The 15,624-nt window shown below is 40.5% G+C and overlaps 1 long non-coding RNA gene across 2 annotated transcripts in view; it reads left to right on the top strand.

The window, feature by feature from the left end:
• Positions 1-283: 283 nt before the first annotated feature.
• Positions 284-15,624, top strand: part of LOC142827196 (uncharacterized) — a 92,062-nt gene continuing 76,721 nt past the window's right edge. For both annotated transcript variants that reach the window (XR_012901716.2, XR_012901715.2), the window contains exon 1: positions 284-391. This is a non-coding gene — a long non-coding RNA (uncharacterized LOC142827196). The remainder of the gene's footprint in view (positions 392-15,624) is intronic.

The following is a 15,624-nucleotide window of genomic DNA, read 5'->3' as shown; positions in this document are numbered from 1 at the left end:
GCAAGATGCTCGTAGTGTAGACATAGCCATGCTGGGAAGTACTTTCAGCTGTAGTGAAGACATAAACTGTTCTGATGAATGGAAGGGGTATTACCCTTTCAGGACAATTCAGCCATTCTGTTAACTAAATTGCCTGTAAGGTTAAAACCATAGACAGTGGGTCCTAGAGAGTCTCCAGGAATGTTAGGAAAGCAGGAAGTGAGTTGGCAGGAGGCCAGTAGAGCCAATGAAAACAATGTGGGTTTTTACATTAGAAGCAGTAATCTTTCTGTTGCAGTCTTTGTGTGGCTACAGCAGAGCTGGAAGACATGAATTGAGCCAGGGAGCAAGACATGGAGAATCCAGTGAGATCCATGCCTAGGGAAAGACTAAGCCGTGGAACAACAGATATGTGAGTAGAGCAAGGAATGTTTAGTCAGATGCAATCAGGTTATTTTCTTTATTTTGGGGTTTGTTGGACATCTGTGTTGAGTCCTTGTCCATTGTTTGCCAACTACGATCTGAATCCCATGAAAGCAATTCTCTGCGCTTTAATCTTTCTTTTTTCAGTTGCTCTGTAACACCTAGGCTGTGTTTACACTGCACCCCTTTTCCGGAAAAGGGATGCAGATTAGACACTTTGGAATAGGCAAATCCACAGGGGATTTAAATATCCCCCGCGGCATTTGCATAAGCATGGCTACCTCTTTTTTCCGGCTTGGGGATAAGCAGGAGAAAAGCGCCAGTCTAGACGTGATTCTCCAGAAAATAAGCCCTTTTCCGGAGGATCTCTTATTCCTACTTGAAATAGGAATTCCTTGAAAGTAGGAATAAGAGATCCTCTGGAAAAGGGCTTATTTTCCGGAGAATCACGTCTAGACTGGCGCTTTTCTCCGGCTTATCCAAAAGCCGGAAAAAAGCGGCAGCCAAGTTAATGCAAATGCTGCGGGGGATATTTAAATCCCCCGCGGATTTGCCTATTCCGAAGTCTACATTAGCATCCCTTTTCCAGAAAGGGGTGCCAATGTAGACACAGCCCTAGGGTGTGTCTAGACTACATGGCTCCATCGACAGAGCCATGTAGATGAGGCAGGACGACAAAGGGAAATGAAGCGGCAATTTAAATAATCGCCACTTCATTTAAATCAAAATGGCCGCCACGCAGTGCTGATCAGCTGTTTGTTGGCACACCGCTGCAGTCTAGACGGGGATCTGCCAACCACAGAACCCTTTGTCGGCAGATCCTGTAAGTAGAACAAAGGGTTCTGGGGTCCCATTATCTGACAAATATTTTATCATATTTATCTTCCATCTAGGCAGAGAGATTTACATACATTATATACATACAGTAGTGTTGGAACCAAAGGTTGCAAGCATTTTTTTTTTTGTAAATTTGTTTCAGAAAATTGGTTTAGCCTGAAATCTGCCAGCTGTATTCTGAAGGAAAAGTAGAATATTTTTGCCAGATTTAAAGGAAATGATTGGCATTGCTTTGAGTAGCAAGTAATTGAAAAATTACCCTGATTTTAAATGTTAACTTCTGTCAAGAACTGCTCAAAATGTTTTCATTACAACATTTTTCTAACAAAAGTTTATTTTTCTGAAAAAAGAGGGTTGGTCAAAATATTTCCTTTCTTTGTTCTAAACATTTGAAATGGATTTTTTCCAAAAATAAAATATTTTTCAATTAAAATCTGATTTTAGTTTGATTTTTATTTAAAAAATTGTTCTTTGGAAGCCAAGGAAGTTGTTTGGGTTTGTCTGTTTTAACAAACTGAAAATCTATTCAGAAAACTGCTTTTGACAACTGACATTTTTTGTTTATCATCTTTTTATTTGGGTGGTTTTGATTTTTTTTAAATTTTATTTAGAAAGCCAATAGATACACTGGATATTTAGAAAAAAATGTAAAAAAAAAAATCAAAATTTCCTAAGAAACATAATTGCATTTTTCAGCTCACTGTACTGTTGTCTCTTTCCTTACCTCAAAAATAGCTTTTTATTAGTACTCAGATTTTTCTTAAATGTGTGTTTGAAGAACACAGCCTGTAATCAAGCAAACTTGTTAATAATTTTTCTTTTGGATAGTTTGGGGCTAGTTACAGGTGTTATTGATTTTCAATGAGAATTTGGGACCAGTTTGTGATTCCTTTGATGTCAACAGGAGGGGCTGCTATTGACTACATCAAGAGCATGACTGAACACTGTATGTGCAAGACACTATTTTGCTCTGCATTGACTGGGAGAACACAAATATGTAAGGCCCTAATCTGTAAACATTGATGTTAATTTTATTCATTTTGTTCACATGAGCAGTCCCAGGGATATCAAAGGGATGATGTGCCTGAGTCAAGTTAGACATATAGTAGGGCCCACATGCCGCAGACTCAATAAGATTTTAATAAGACACACTGCATAAAGCTAAGCATGTGCATAAGTCAGTGTAGCATTAAGATGTAAATGGGAGAGGTCTGTGTCTGTAGAAGTCGCAGCTCAGCATGTTTGTCTCAGATTGTCTGCACAACCAAGTTTTGTCACCAAAAGCTGTCTTTTGGTGATAAAACAGTGAGAATATTCACACTGCAATGTGACTTTTGTCAGGAAAAATACCCAGTTTGGGCAACAAAAAACTTCCAGCCCTGAGAGAGACTCTCTCCTCCCTCCCCTTTATTGTCAACAAAGAAACAATGTAGACTCTGCTGTTTGTTTTGTGAACTGGCTCCCACCAGTATCCCACAATGCCTGCCCTGATGGCTCTACTCAGTGTTTTGATCTCCGTTGCCCTGAAGCCATGCACCACTCCTCTTTCAAAGCTCCAGGGACTATCTGACAGATGACTAAGCTGCTCTCTTTTGGGAACAAAGAACAAATAATTGGACTGCTCCTGTTCTGCCCTGTACTAGAACACAGCAGCAGGCAGACTGCTGCTGCAAGAGGAAGGCTGTGCTGCTTTGACATTCCTCAGCACAGAGAGTTCACAGAGCTACTCATGATGCTTCTCCCAGCAGTTGAGAATGCTGTGGGAGAACGATCAGGGAATCCCAAGAAGTGTAGAGATTAGCTCTGCCTACCCACAGTACTGCATTGTGGGATGCTGACCCACTTTGCTTTGCTCTGTCAATAGGGTGCTAGCAATATGGCTATGAAATGTCAACAATAGGATGCAGAATAACCAGTTTGACAAGTTTTCACTTTTTGGTGACCTTTGCATGTTGACAGCACTTTTGCCAAATCTTCCCAGTGTAGACAAAGCCTCACTCATTATGAAGACATGACTGCCTCACCATAGTTAAGGCTCTCATTGAACCAGAGCCTCACATGGTGTAAATCAGCTTAGCCACACTGAAATCAATCGAGCTGTATTGATTCAGGCCCCCTGAAGTTCTTGCACATTAAGTTAAACTTGGTCTCTTTGCAGCTCCAAGAGGGAGAACATTGGGTTTGGGCTTTCTCTGGAACACAGTCTGAAACTTTTGAACAGACCCAAACACTCATTTTTTAAATATTTGCAAAGTATCTAATGCATCCTTGCGTCAGGCCAAAAAAGCCATATTGCATAATCAAATTCAGAGCATAAGCTCGTTTTACTGACTGCTCCCAAGCAGTCTCCTTGTGGTTTTCTAACCCTGTTGTACAGTAATGTGCTTGATACACACTGATTAGATAGGTAGACAGACTAGATTTTCACATTGGCTCATGCAACAGACAGTTTTCAAGAATAGGGGTTCTACTATATACTTGTTAGATGTTGTCATTTGATCATTGCTAACAGTTACCTGATAATCACAATTGGTGCAAAACCGAAAAAGCTAATAGTCTATCAGCCCCACACATATGTGATTTATTAACTGACTGATGAAATGATACAAAGGGAAGGTTTTGCACTATGAATGGAGGGTGAATCACCACTTTGAGGTGGCAAGCCCGCTGGCCCCACCCCATCCGCCCAAAGCCCCGTCCCTGCAAGCCAGAAGCTGCTATCCCCCCATAAGGAAAGGCCTTGAGGGGTCCCACTGGACCAAAGGAACCCTGGCCTACCTGCCCGAGCCACAGTGGGATGACCTTCCCCCCCGCACCATCAAGCCTCTGCTTCCCTGACCTCTAAGCACCAGGCCAACCTCAGTCCCTGGCTAAACTGGCAGCCTCCCTGAGTGCAGTGCCAGCCCCAGAGCCACCACAGTCTAGCTGGCCCCAGTGCTGGGCCCAGCTGGCAGCCACCCCAAGTGCCAGCTCCTTCCACCCTTCCATGAGAATCCCTCTGCCTCCTCCACTCCATCTCTTGCTCCTGAAGAATCCCCCTTCCCGCTGAGCTGCAGATCCTAGCAGCAGATCTGCTGGCTTTCTGTGCCGCTCCTCACTCTCCCCTCCCAGGAGGAGGGACTCCTTGAGCAGAGGTGACCTTTTGGGGATGGAGTAAAGGAGGTGATGGGGTTCTCAGGGAAGGAGGTGGGCATGGTTCATTGTAAAGTGGTGGAAGGCATTGCCTTCCCTAGCTTATTATACCTACTGCACATGTTTTGCACTCTGATCAACAGATCTTTCACTTACCAAAGCAAACATATTATAATGAGATGTTACTTGTGGATCTCATTTATACATCATAAATAAATAATAATGTCTAGTGCCTATACAGAGCTTTTCATCAATAGCTTTTAAAGTGCTTTACAAAGTATTTGCTTTCTACAGCTTCAAAGCTATGAAAGGAATATGGGTAGGGGTTTCGTTTATGGCTTGCTCAGTACTGCTTGTTTCTTTAACTTCACAATAGGTGATTCTTCCAACCTTCTTAGTTAATTTTTAAAACCATTCCTTCTTTTACTTTCTAAACAAAAAAAGGAAACTTTATAAATAAGGTTTGCAAAATCATATAAAGTTGCAAAGTGACAGTAAGGTACTCTTGTTGTACCATTTACAAAACCCCAACACTTAAACAGCAAATGAACGAATAATTAAGGAACATCAAATCTCAGCTATGTAATGAACAAGCTCATAATTTGGATCAAGTACAATCAAATGTATATTGTATTACAGCAAAACAACCTTAACTCTGACCCCAAATAACTGTTATTCTTTCCTCAGTAATTTCAAAATACAGAGTAGAAAGCCCTGGTAGTGACCGGGGAAAACAAACACATGCACACACATACGCACAAATTACGAGCCAGATCTGCAGCTTGTATAAATCAGTGTTTCTCAGTTGCACACCACTGACTTAAATAGACTTACACAATCTGAGGACCTGTCCCTCTATAGACATACGTTAATGATACATATTGATCACTTTCAAATGGAAATCATACATGCATGCATCATTTTAATATAAATTAAATTTACATTGTTCTATTTTTTCTACTAAATTATATTCATGACAATATTCTCAAGGAAGAGTAATTGTAACTACCTTACCAGAAAATTCCACCGTCAATTTTCAAATCTGCTAATAATTAAGAGTGGTGTGTTGTGATTAATCTGTACTTGTGATTAATCTGTGATTTATCTGTACTTGATAAGAAGAATGAGTTTATCAAATGGGCAACATAAAACTTATGACATCCTTAATTACCCATTTAATTGCTTTTAAGGATTGGGATACTATAAATGGTGCCATAGATAAGTATGCTCTCCTCATCTAGTTTAAAATAAAAACTTTTTTTTTGCTTTGGTGTTAAATGTTTTACTTCTACTCTCATAGCTCTGCCAATAACACTTTAATGTGCCCCAGCATGAAGGCATGACAGGATGTGTATTACAGGTTAAATAACAAAATGCCTTGGGTGCAACGTGGTTGTCTGAATGCCTGAAACTGCTTGACACATTAATGGACCACTAAAACAAGCCCTGGATTGTCTATGCTCTCCCAGCAATGACTATTAGGTGTTTTCACTTGTTACAAAAAACATGTTCAATTAATTCTCCTGGTGGATTTGCTGCTGGCCAAAGGTGCTACATCGTCAACCCTGGAGAGGATGCCCTCTATTAACCCACACAAGAAAAGGTACAGCAGGACACCAGCTACATGGGCTTCCCTCACCCTTTCTCTCTATCCTCAAGCTTAACCTTGCAGGGACTAGTTCTAGGAGTGAGAGGATAGTGAGCCTCCCATGGCCTGTTATACCCACTATCTATGCTTCTCTCTCTAATATCCAGGAACCAACACAGCTACAACAACATTGACTATACCACACTGTTCTAGTGGCAGGCATATCTGCTCTTGACTGCTGTACCCAGTTGGTGGAGCCATTTTCGGTACTGAGGTTCTACGAGAGGATGCTAAGGGGTATATAGTGAAGGGGTGGGTGTGTGCGTGCATATGTACAAAAAGCTCCTCTCCTTCTGCATATCTGCACAAAGGGTGGCAAACTTGGGCCTTGCTATGCTTGTTGCACAAGGACCCAGGCTGCCGTCGAGTGGTAACTATTAGAAAAGACCCAAGGCGTCAGAGGGGTAGGATGTTGTTCCTTCCCTCCCCCTGCCAGACACACATGCTCTCTCTGGTGTCTGATCCTCCCAGCACTTCTAGGATTTCTGCTGGTGCATTGTACCTCTCTCTCTCTCTCTCTCTCTCTCTTTCCCATGCAGGCTGTGGCTGGAAACACTAGCACTGAGCTAAAAAACAGAGGCCAAAATGCTTCCAAATTAGTTTATTCTAACAGAAGCTCTGCTCTGTGAGTGATACAGCCAGAAGGATGTGCAGCTGGACCCAGTTGCTGAGAGATGCAGTTCAGCCATCTGGCTACAGTGCTCCACTGGCTCAGGAAACTTTCTACCTGAGTATACATCCTCTGACATCCCTCACAAGATGTGTAATTTCCCTGATTTAGCAAAGGCAGTAGAGATTCCATCAGGGATACTGAACTCAAAGCTGGGGAAGAGGATATTGATTAGGGGCCTTTTGATATCTGTTATAGAAAGGAGAAGCTCATCAAGGTACATAATGCTAGAAATTTCACTCATTTTTTTTCCTAAGGGGCTTAAATATGAGCATCACCAAAAGGCTCGAGCAGTCAGAGCATAGCTCTGGATTGTCAGCTTCTGAAGATATAATGATTAATTTAAGTACATCACAGTCAACAAGACGCATTGAAAACCCAGACCAAATTTTTACTGCTTCATTTGCTCAGAACTGTGGATCTACTTATTAGCAACTGATAATTATAGAATAAAAACAAAAACATGGCTCTAATCCCTATAAAACTAAAATGTCCCAGATGAATAATTTATTCAAAAATGTCTCTGTAAAGACCGATGTCAGTTATTACCTCAGCATTTGTCCCATATCTTGTCCTCATGCTGATCACTGTAACAGATTTCATGGCTTTGGGTGAAGAGGAGCTGCCATTCCTGTGAAAAGACATTTCATAATGAATTTGCCCTGGGCATTTGACTGATGTCAAAAGTGCTCAAAGAAATAGGCAGGAGGTGATACTTTTGCCATTACAGAACAAAGTGTGGATAATGAATATTACAAATGTATAAAGGGGACAGCTGTGAAAATGGTTTTTCCTTCTGATATTCTACATTGTTTAAAAAAAACAAAAAACAATCAGTGCTTTTGCTGCCATGCTGTGCTCTTCATGTTTGTCTAGCCTATCATTCTTCCAAGACATTCTGCTGAATTTGCTTGGTCTGCAATCATTAAATTTATAGTGCCCTTCCTATAGCAAAGCCTAGCAAATACCAGCCACTGGTCCAGCAATTTGTATGAGAACACCTGGAAAAACTAGATTTTTATCCCCTGCAAAAAGGAATGAGAATGATAGCTGGAGAGACAGTTTGTAATTTTTCCTGATTTATTTTATTTTCCTAAAAGGAAAAAACCATTTTTCGGATCCAAGCAATTAGTCAAAATTCAGGATTGATTCGATTCGAAATAAGAACCTGATGTTGGAGTCAGGAGTTTCCAGAATGGAATCCTATTTATTTATGAAGAATGTACAATGTCCTGTATCTTTGAACATGTAAGGAATCAAACAGCCAGAGGCAATTTCTTTGCTCATAGTTCTTAGCCTTTTTGTAAAAAGCACTTAGCCCTAAATCAGGGCCGCTTTCCCAGTGATGTGTTCTGACTTTCTGCTCCTTCTCTCCATGTTTTTTTGTGATGCTTAATCTGCTTCTCACAACCACATGCAGCTCCATCCGAATCAATGCTCTAGTCCCTCCATTTGATATGTCTGTCTCTAGAGAAATCTTTTGGGTAATATGTTCAGCTTCGACTCAAGTCTTGATATAGATTGTGTTTTGGGTGATGTCTCTTATTGTTTCAGCTATCAGGTTTCATAAAAGAGCTTAACAGTTTCTTAAAACTTTCTAAAACGAAAGGCAGTGGCTACACCTACCTGTGTCCACGAGATTTTACCCAATCTGTAACAGTAATAAGCCATCTTTGCAAAGAGGTCATGGTTGAAAGTCTACAGTATCTTCACACCTGGTTGAGATCTTTGCCAGCTGTTCAATGAATTTTTAGTCACCCGAGACCCAATGCTAAGTGGTATTCATAATTCCCGGATACTCTTGAAAAATCAAGCATCCCTACTTTAGAAAGATAGGAATATGAAAAGTGTTTTCACTTGGCCTTGGGAAGGCCAAGGGAAACAACCATGTATGAACTTGCTAAGCCAAGAGGTTGTTTGTTTGTATTTTTTATTTTTTTTTAAATGCTATTTGGTGATAAAATAAAAAGGGGATAAATTCCACAGGCCGTATATATAGAAATTTGAGGGCACAGAAATGTCTTTGAGAAACATATAAGGCCATGGCATCCAACGTGCTAGTCACATGTGGCTATTTGGCCAGGTCAGTGTGGCTAATTGGCTTGAACAATGTGGCTATCTCGCTACAGCAGTAGCGACTGTAGTGGCTTCAGAGGTGCTGGACACCATGGATAAAAGGGGATGTAGCTCAGATAGAAGTTATGGGCTGGATGCAGAAATTACTGGGTGAAATTATGTTATATAAGATGTCAGACTATATGATCAGAATGAGCCATTTTGACACTAAAATCAGCGAACAAAAATCTTACTAGAGGAGACCCTTTATAATGAGATTCTGCTTGATATCTATTGTAGCACATTTACTAATTCACCAGTTGCCTATACTGTAAGTGATGGACAAAACCATCATTTTGAAACAAGTGGGAGAGGCATAAAACTGCTCCTCCTCTTTCCCCTGAGGCTTTCTGTGTATGCTGGATAGCAGCAAAAATAGGCACACGCCCTTGTTGCCACTCCCATCCCTTTCCAGATCATTTTTACATACAGAGAATACAGTGTCTCCATCAAATAGCAGATCTTGCTTCTGCAATCTTTGATTTGGCTCACTGCCATAGCATGAATTTTGTTCTCTCGCACTTTTGTTCTTGTTTGCTGCTGGTGGCACTTTGTTGCATTTGTTCCTTATTGAGTGGTTGGGCATTTTTCTACTGAAAAAAAAATCAATAAACATTTAATTCAAAAATACAGGAGGTGTTGAGTAAAATAAATGGCTAATAAAGATAAAAGGCCTGGCTGTGCTTCTAGGCTTTCTAAATAAGAGTCAGTGGGGAAAAAGGTGTCCTTCTGGGCAAACACAACAAAATAAATTGAGGCCCTTATACTTCAACCATAGTATTAAAAAATAGAAGCCTTGGTTAAGCCATCATTAAAGTTGAGCATTTAAATACACAAAAGTCAGAACACAGAGGAAGGTTACTATGGCAACATTAACTGGGAATTATTGTACAGAGCATTATTGATTATACAATTAAATGTATACAGTATAGTTGCACTGAGACCAAGTTACTGAAGACTGTTCTTAACAGTTTCTTTGAATGGAAAATGCTTTTGTGTGCCTTTAAAAGTGTGAATAATGTAGTTTCTCTCATCACTAAATGCTGAAACTTGACAAAAACATCATTTATGAAATCCATAAAACCAGTTTTGTGTAGTCTTTTCCATGGCCAGGTGATAATGAGGTGCTCAGAAAATAACATTTACAGTAGAACTGTAGCTCATCTAACTACTGCCTAATTGCTATAGCTGACCTGTCCCCTCCATACCTGCCACTAATCTTCTGAGGAAATCATCTCCAGATTTTCTACTAGCCCTTCTGTGGCCCAGGCCGCAGATCTGCTCCCCATTCCATTTGAATCTATTCATTTTTTAAAGCATTAGACCTTTAATGTTTCCAAATGAACAGGCATCGGACTTGGAGGAGAAGGAAAAGTGAGGCTTGAAACAGCAGAGCAGGCAAAGCTGTGAAATTTAGGAGCTAGGAAGTCATAGATATAGGTTGGAAAATGGTCTATGGACTCAGTGAGGAGCCCAGCTTCCCAGCCCCTATCCAAGCAGTATGTTTGCAGCAATGATCCAGATTATCCATTTGTCTCCTTTGTCTTTTGGTATGACTGCCTCAGCTACTCTATTCTCAGGTGGCACTGCTGGGCGTCCCTGGTGTATCCTTTCTCCCCCACGCCCTTTGTTATCTTGGCATAGATATCAGCATTTCTTTTGCTGGTTTATAGTTCTGCGAGGACAGATTCCTCTCCCCACACAGCAATAAGGTCTAGGATCTCCTTTATGTTCCATGCTGGTCATTCATGGTCAGGTGTGTTGCCTGTTCTGAGGTCTGCTTTCCACTCTGGCCATACAGGAAATGAAATTCAAATTTTCCCAGGGCTTTTCCTGTTCACCTGGAGAGTAATAGAGTTGAAAGTCCTGCCCAGAGTGGACACAGCTAGGCATTGTGAAACACCCCCCGGAGGCCAAGAAAGTCAACTTTCACAGCACTGCATCTGCGCTACCATAATGTTAACCAGGCAAGGTCAAATTTAACAGTTAATCCTTGTGAAAAAGCTAGAGTACCAAAATCAACTTTAACAGTCTTTAAAATCGACTAAATGAGCTTAGTGGTCTAGACTTGTTGTTTACAAATTTGACTTAATGTGGCTAAATTCCAGCTAAACTCCCAGTGTAGACTAGGCACAAAGTACAAAAACAACAAGCTCTATTTGATTCTGCTGAAGTCAATGATGGAACTTCACTGAGGACAGTCCTACATTACCACTTATGTCAGTATAACTTACGTTGTACAATATAAAATCATAGAATACTAGAACTGGAAAGGACGTCAAAAAATAATCTAGTTCAGTCCCCTGCCCTCACGACAGGACCAAGCGCGGTCTAGACCATCCCTGATAGATGTCTGTCTAACCTGCTCTTAAATATCTCTAGAGATGGAGATTCCACAACCTCTGTAGGCAATTTATTCCAGTGTTTAACCACCCTGACAGTTAGGAAGCTTTTCCTAATGTCCGACCTAAACCTCCCTTGCTGCAATTTAAGCCCATTGCTTCTTGTCCTATCATCAGAGGCCAATGAGAACAATTTTCTCCCTTCTCCTTGTGACACTCTTTTAGATACTTGAAAACTACTATCATGTTCCCTCTCAATCTTCTCCTTTCCAAACTGAACAAGCCCAATTCTTTCAGTATTCCCTCATAGCTCATGTTCTCTAGATCTTTAATCATTCTTGTTGCTCTTCTCTGGACCCTCTCCAATATGATGTTATATCTGATTGAAGTATTGTTCAATTGATATTAAAATATGGCATATGGCCAGAAAGGGTTAACCAGCTCATAGGCTGAATGACCCATGGCCAACTTTTAAAGACTTGTTGGGAACATGTTAGATGATAAATGGCCAAGTTAATTAGATTAAAATAGAACTTTGAAATGCAAACTTGCATCGTTAGAGCAGCATGGTAGGTGTTTGCTCAGGTCTTGTAATGCGAACAAACAATCCTACTCTGTTACTATGGCTTTGATACAAGATCAGAAGAGAATATTAACATGATAAAAATTGATTGTAGCAGTATGACTGTTGATATGTCTTTTTGAAGGCCTTGGTAAACTGTATGTGAACTGCTTAATGGATAAGTTACCTGGTGCCTGCCAACTGACATGATGTTTGGGGAGACAAAAGGTTGTGTCAAAAGCCCATTGTGCTCTTGCAAGCCAAGAGGCTGCTGCAAAAGTATAAATTTCCTTTGGACAGAATCCTTTTTGTCTCATATCTGCTTGGATGCTCATGGGGAAAGCTGCAAGCCCTTTTCTAATAGACATTGATTTAGGGTCTCAGATCTGCTTGAGGTTTCACACAAGGGAAATCTATGCCACAAGGATGGAGGTCCCACTCACTAGCTGGAATCACCCTGGGCATTGATTTTGGACTATAACTATGGTCTAAATTCTAAAAGAACTTTTGCAACTATAAGATCAGCATCTCTGTTATGTAACTGAACTTCAAGAATTGAACTTGTATCTATACATATATTGATCTTTTAACCAACACACTCTCTTTTTTAAATAAAAGATAGTTCTGTTTATAAAATTTGGCTATAAGCATGAATTTGGGATATGGACTGAAATATTAATTGATCTGGAAGGTAATGTGTCTAATCCTTTGAGATTGGAAGAACTTTATTTGACAAGAATATCTGGGTGGTGGCTGGCTACTTTTTAGGATCTGCTTGAGTTGGACTTCTGATTGGCCTATAAGGAAATACAGAAGCTGTTTTGTGCTGGGTTGGTGACTATAAATTTTGGAATTGTTACCTGCACAAATTTCTCTATCCCTTCCACACTTTAGGGACACACACCTTTACCCAATTCCTATAGCTCAAGGTGCAACCCTGTTAATTTACATACCCAATTCCTAGGGTTCAGGGAGTAACTTCCTGTGGGTTTGCAGGATCTTTTGTCACAGTAATATTCTTATTCTCTAATTATTGACAATTCCCAAGCAAGCAGAATACACATGCTAAGCATACAGTGTCATGTTCACTCATCCTGATAAAGGAAGACAGACTTCTCCTGTTGGCCAGGCAAGGTCAATCTCTCTGAATCCTAGCTGCTGCACGTCATGGTCATGCAGAGGAGTCCTGGCAGCTCTGGTCTTAGGCTGTGTCTTGGAGATGAGTTCTTCTTCCAGATCTTCCCTCGTTCTTGGTCTTCCTTTCCCTTTTCCTACTTTCTTCTCCTTCTTGGGCCCCAGTTTATACAGTGAAACTTGAGTCCTGCTTAGCTCTACCGTAACCAATTATTTTAGTATAATTTTACTAACCAATCATAACATACTGTAACAGAATTACCTAACCAATCATACCCCATCACCTTAGTTGATTTACACCTAGCAAAATTAATTATGCAACACACAGAGACAGTTACAAACCAGACAGAGATCACGCAGACAAACAATCGGAAGTGAGGACAATAATCATAGAATGCATATTTCACAACCACAACTATTGGTAAACCGTTTCTTGCCAGACGAAATGCTGTTAAGTTCTCTCTACCCATCTTGATATCTGTTTCTTTGTCTGGTGACAGTGGGTGCCATTAGGACAGGATCAGCTTCTCACAGCCTCCTGTGACACTATTTTAATGCAATTTAGATGGAATGTGAGTATGTAACTCCAGGCTTTACAACTAATGGCTGCTGCTCTTCAGTCTGGCAGTAGAAGAAGGCTTTAGTTTAGGCCTTCCAATATGGTTACAGAAAAACCATATTGTTACAGAATTACCACTAGTTTGGAAGATTGACCTTCTCATTTCTTGCTGAGCACCCTAATTGAGTGACCCCCCAGCTGGTTCCCATGGGACCCTGCATTTTTTACACAAATGCATGTGAAAAGTAGCAAGTCCACGCAAGTTACAACAATCTAAGTGTGGTCCACACCAGTGCTATGCCGGTGAAAGAAGCTCTTCTGCTGACATAGCTCCTTCCTCCCATTCAGGTGGAGTTATTATACCGACAGGAGAGCTCTCTCCCACTGGCACAGAGCATCTTCACCAGATGCACTTCTACTGCAGAACAGCCATAAGACTGGGGTGATGACACAATGCCAGAAAGAATGATAGAGTCTGCCTGTTGTCCAACTGCATTTTTAAGAATTTTTTATGAGAATATTAAAGTGTTTCTCCCCACCCACCCCAAACCATTCCCCAAGACTTTACTCACCAATGTAAATAGCTTTAATGATAAAATGCGTAATTTGAAAGCCTGAGATCATGGAACATGAGCTGTGTGGAGAGGTTGGTTGAATAAATGTATTTGGTTGCATCTGCTAATAGACAGAGGAGACTAGTTTTGACTTGTTCCCCCATTCTAATGGTGAAAATGTGTGGCTTCTACCCCAGGGAACACAAATATATGTGTAAGATGCCAGATCAGTAGTCCTTGAGACTGAAACCTCCTTTTAAAGTTGCTTTCTTGAGGCCTGATCTCCAATCCCCTGAAGGCAATAGAAAGACTTTATGGTCCATCAATGGCTGTTAGACAATTTCTGGTCTGAGACTGTATGTACCCTTTACAAGTCTCTACCCATTCAGATTACATATATATATAGTTACTCCTTTTGACCTGAATGGTTAGCCAATATGTATGTGGGTTGTTTCTGCTAGGAGGAGAAAGTCACATATTTCTTTGACACAATCCTGTTTGCTTACAAAGAATGTACACAAAGTCATGATGCCCTGGACATAGTAAGAACTGAACAATCAGAGACAGGTTCTTTGCTCATGGTACCAAACCTTTTCCTAGCTAGCACGCTGTTTAAAAAAAAAAGCACTCTCACTCTCTTAAAAATATACATGCACATACCTGCACCAAGCAATACCTAGCCCTCTGCTTTTGCATTCAGTCCCCAAAGAAATTCCTCTGTTCCAACAGGTTAGCTTATGACCAACCTGCCACGTGTCCTGTGTTTTGGATGGGGGTTCCTAATGTTTTAACAACCTTATTCCAAAAAGATGTGTAAAGTAATGCACACTGACAAACATAAACCCAAATATACATACAAAATTATGGAGCCAAATTTATGTTATTACTCAAGAAAGAAATCTTCAAGTTATAGGTAGCTCTCTGAAAATATCTGCTCAATGTGGCACTGCAATAAAAACAAAAGCTAACAATTTCAGGAAAGGGATAGATAATCAGAAAAAAATATAATGCCACCTATTAATCCATGGTATGTCCACACCTTGAATACTGCATGCAATTCCAGCCACCTCATCCCCCAAAAGATATATTAGAATTTGAAAATGTACAGAGAAGGGCAACAAAAAGCATTAGAAGTATAAAACAGAGTCCATATGAGGAGAAATTTAAAAGACTAGGGCTGCTGTTCTTAGAAAAACAGACTAGCGGGAGGGCTGGATATGATAGAAGTCTATAAAATCATGATTTGTGTGGAGAAAGTGAATTAGGAAGTGCTATTTATCCCTTCACATAACATAAAATCCAGGGATCACCAAATGAAATGAATAGGCACCAGATTTAAACATAAGAAAGTACTTCTTCACACAGCACACAGTCAACCTGTGGAACATGTTGCCTGGGGATGTTGTTAAGGCCAAAGGTTTTACAGGGTTCAAAAGAATTTAAGTTTGTAGAGAATAGGTCCATCGATGGCTGTTAGACAATTTCAGAGATGCAACTCCATACTCTGGGTGTCCTAAATCTCTGAATGCCTGAAGCTTGGACTGGATGAGAGGGATGGATAACTTGATAATTGTTCCATTCTTTTCCTTCTCTCTGAAGCATATGATCACTGTCAAAGACAGGATACCGGGCTAGATTGGTCTGACCCAATATGGTCATTCTTATATCC

This window comes from Pelodiscus sinensis, chromosome 2 (assembly GCF_052426305.1).
Source record: "Pelodiscus sinensis isolate ZL-2025 chromosome 2, ASM5242630v1, whole genome shotgun sequence".
Lineage (NCBI taxonomy): Eukaryota > Metazoa > Chordata > Testudines > Trionychidae > Pelodiscus > Pelodiscus sinensis.
Note: the sequence above shows the minus strand (reverse complement) of the source record. Positions and strands in the feature narration are given on the sequence as shown.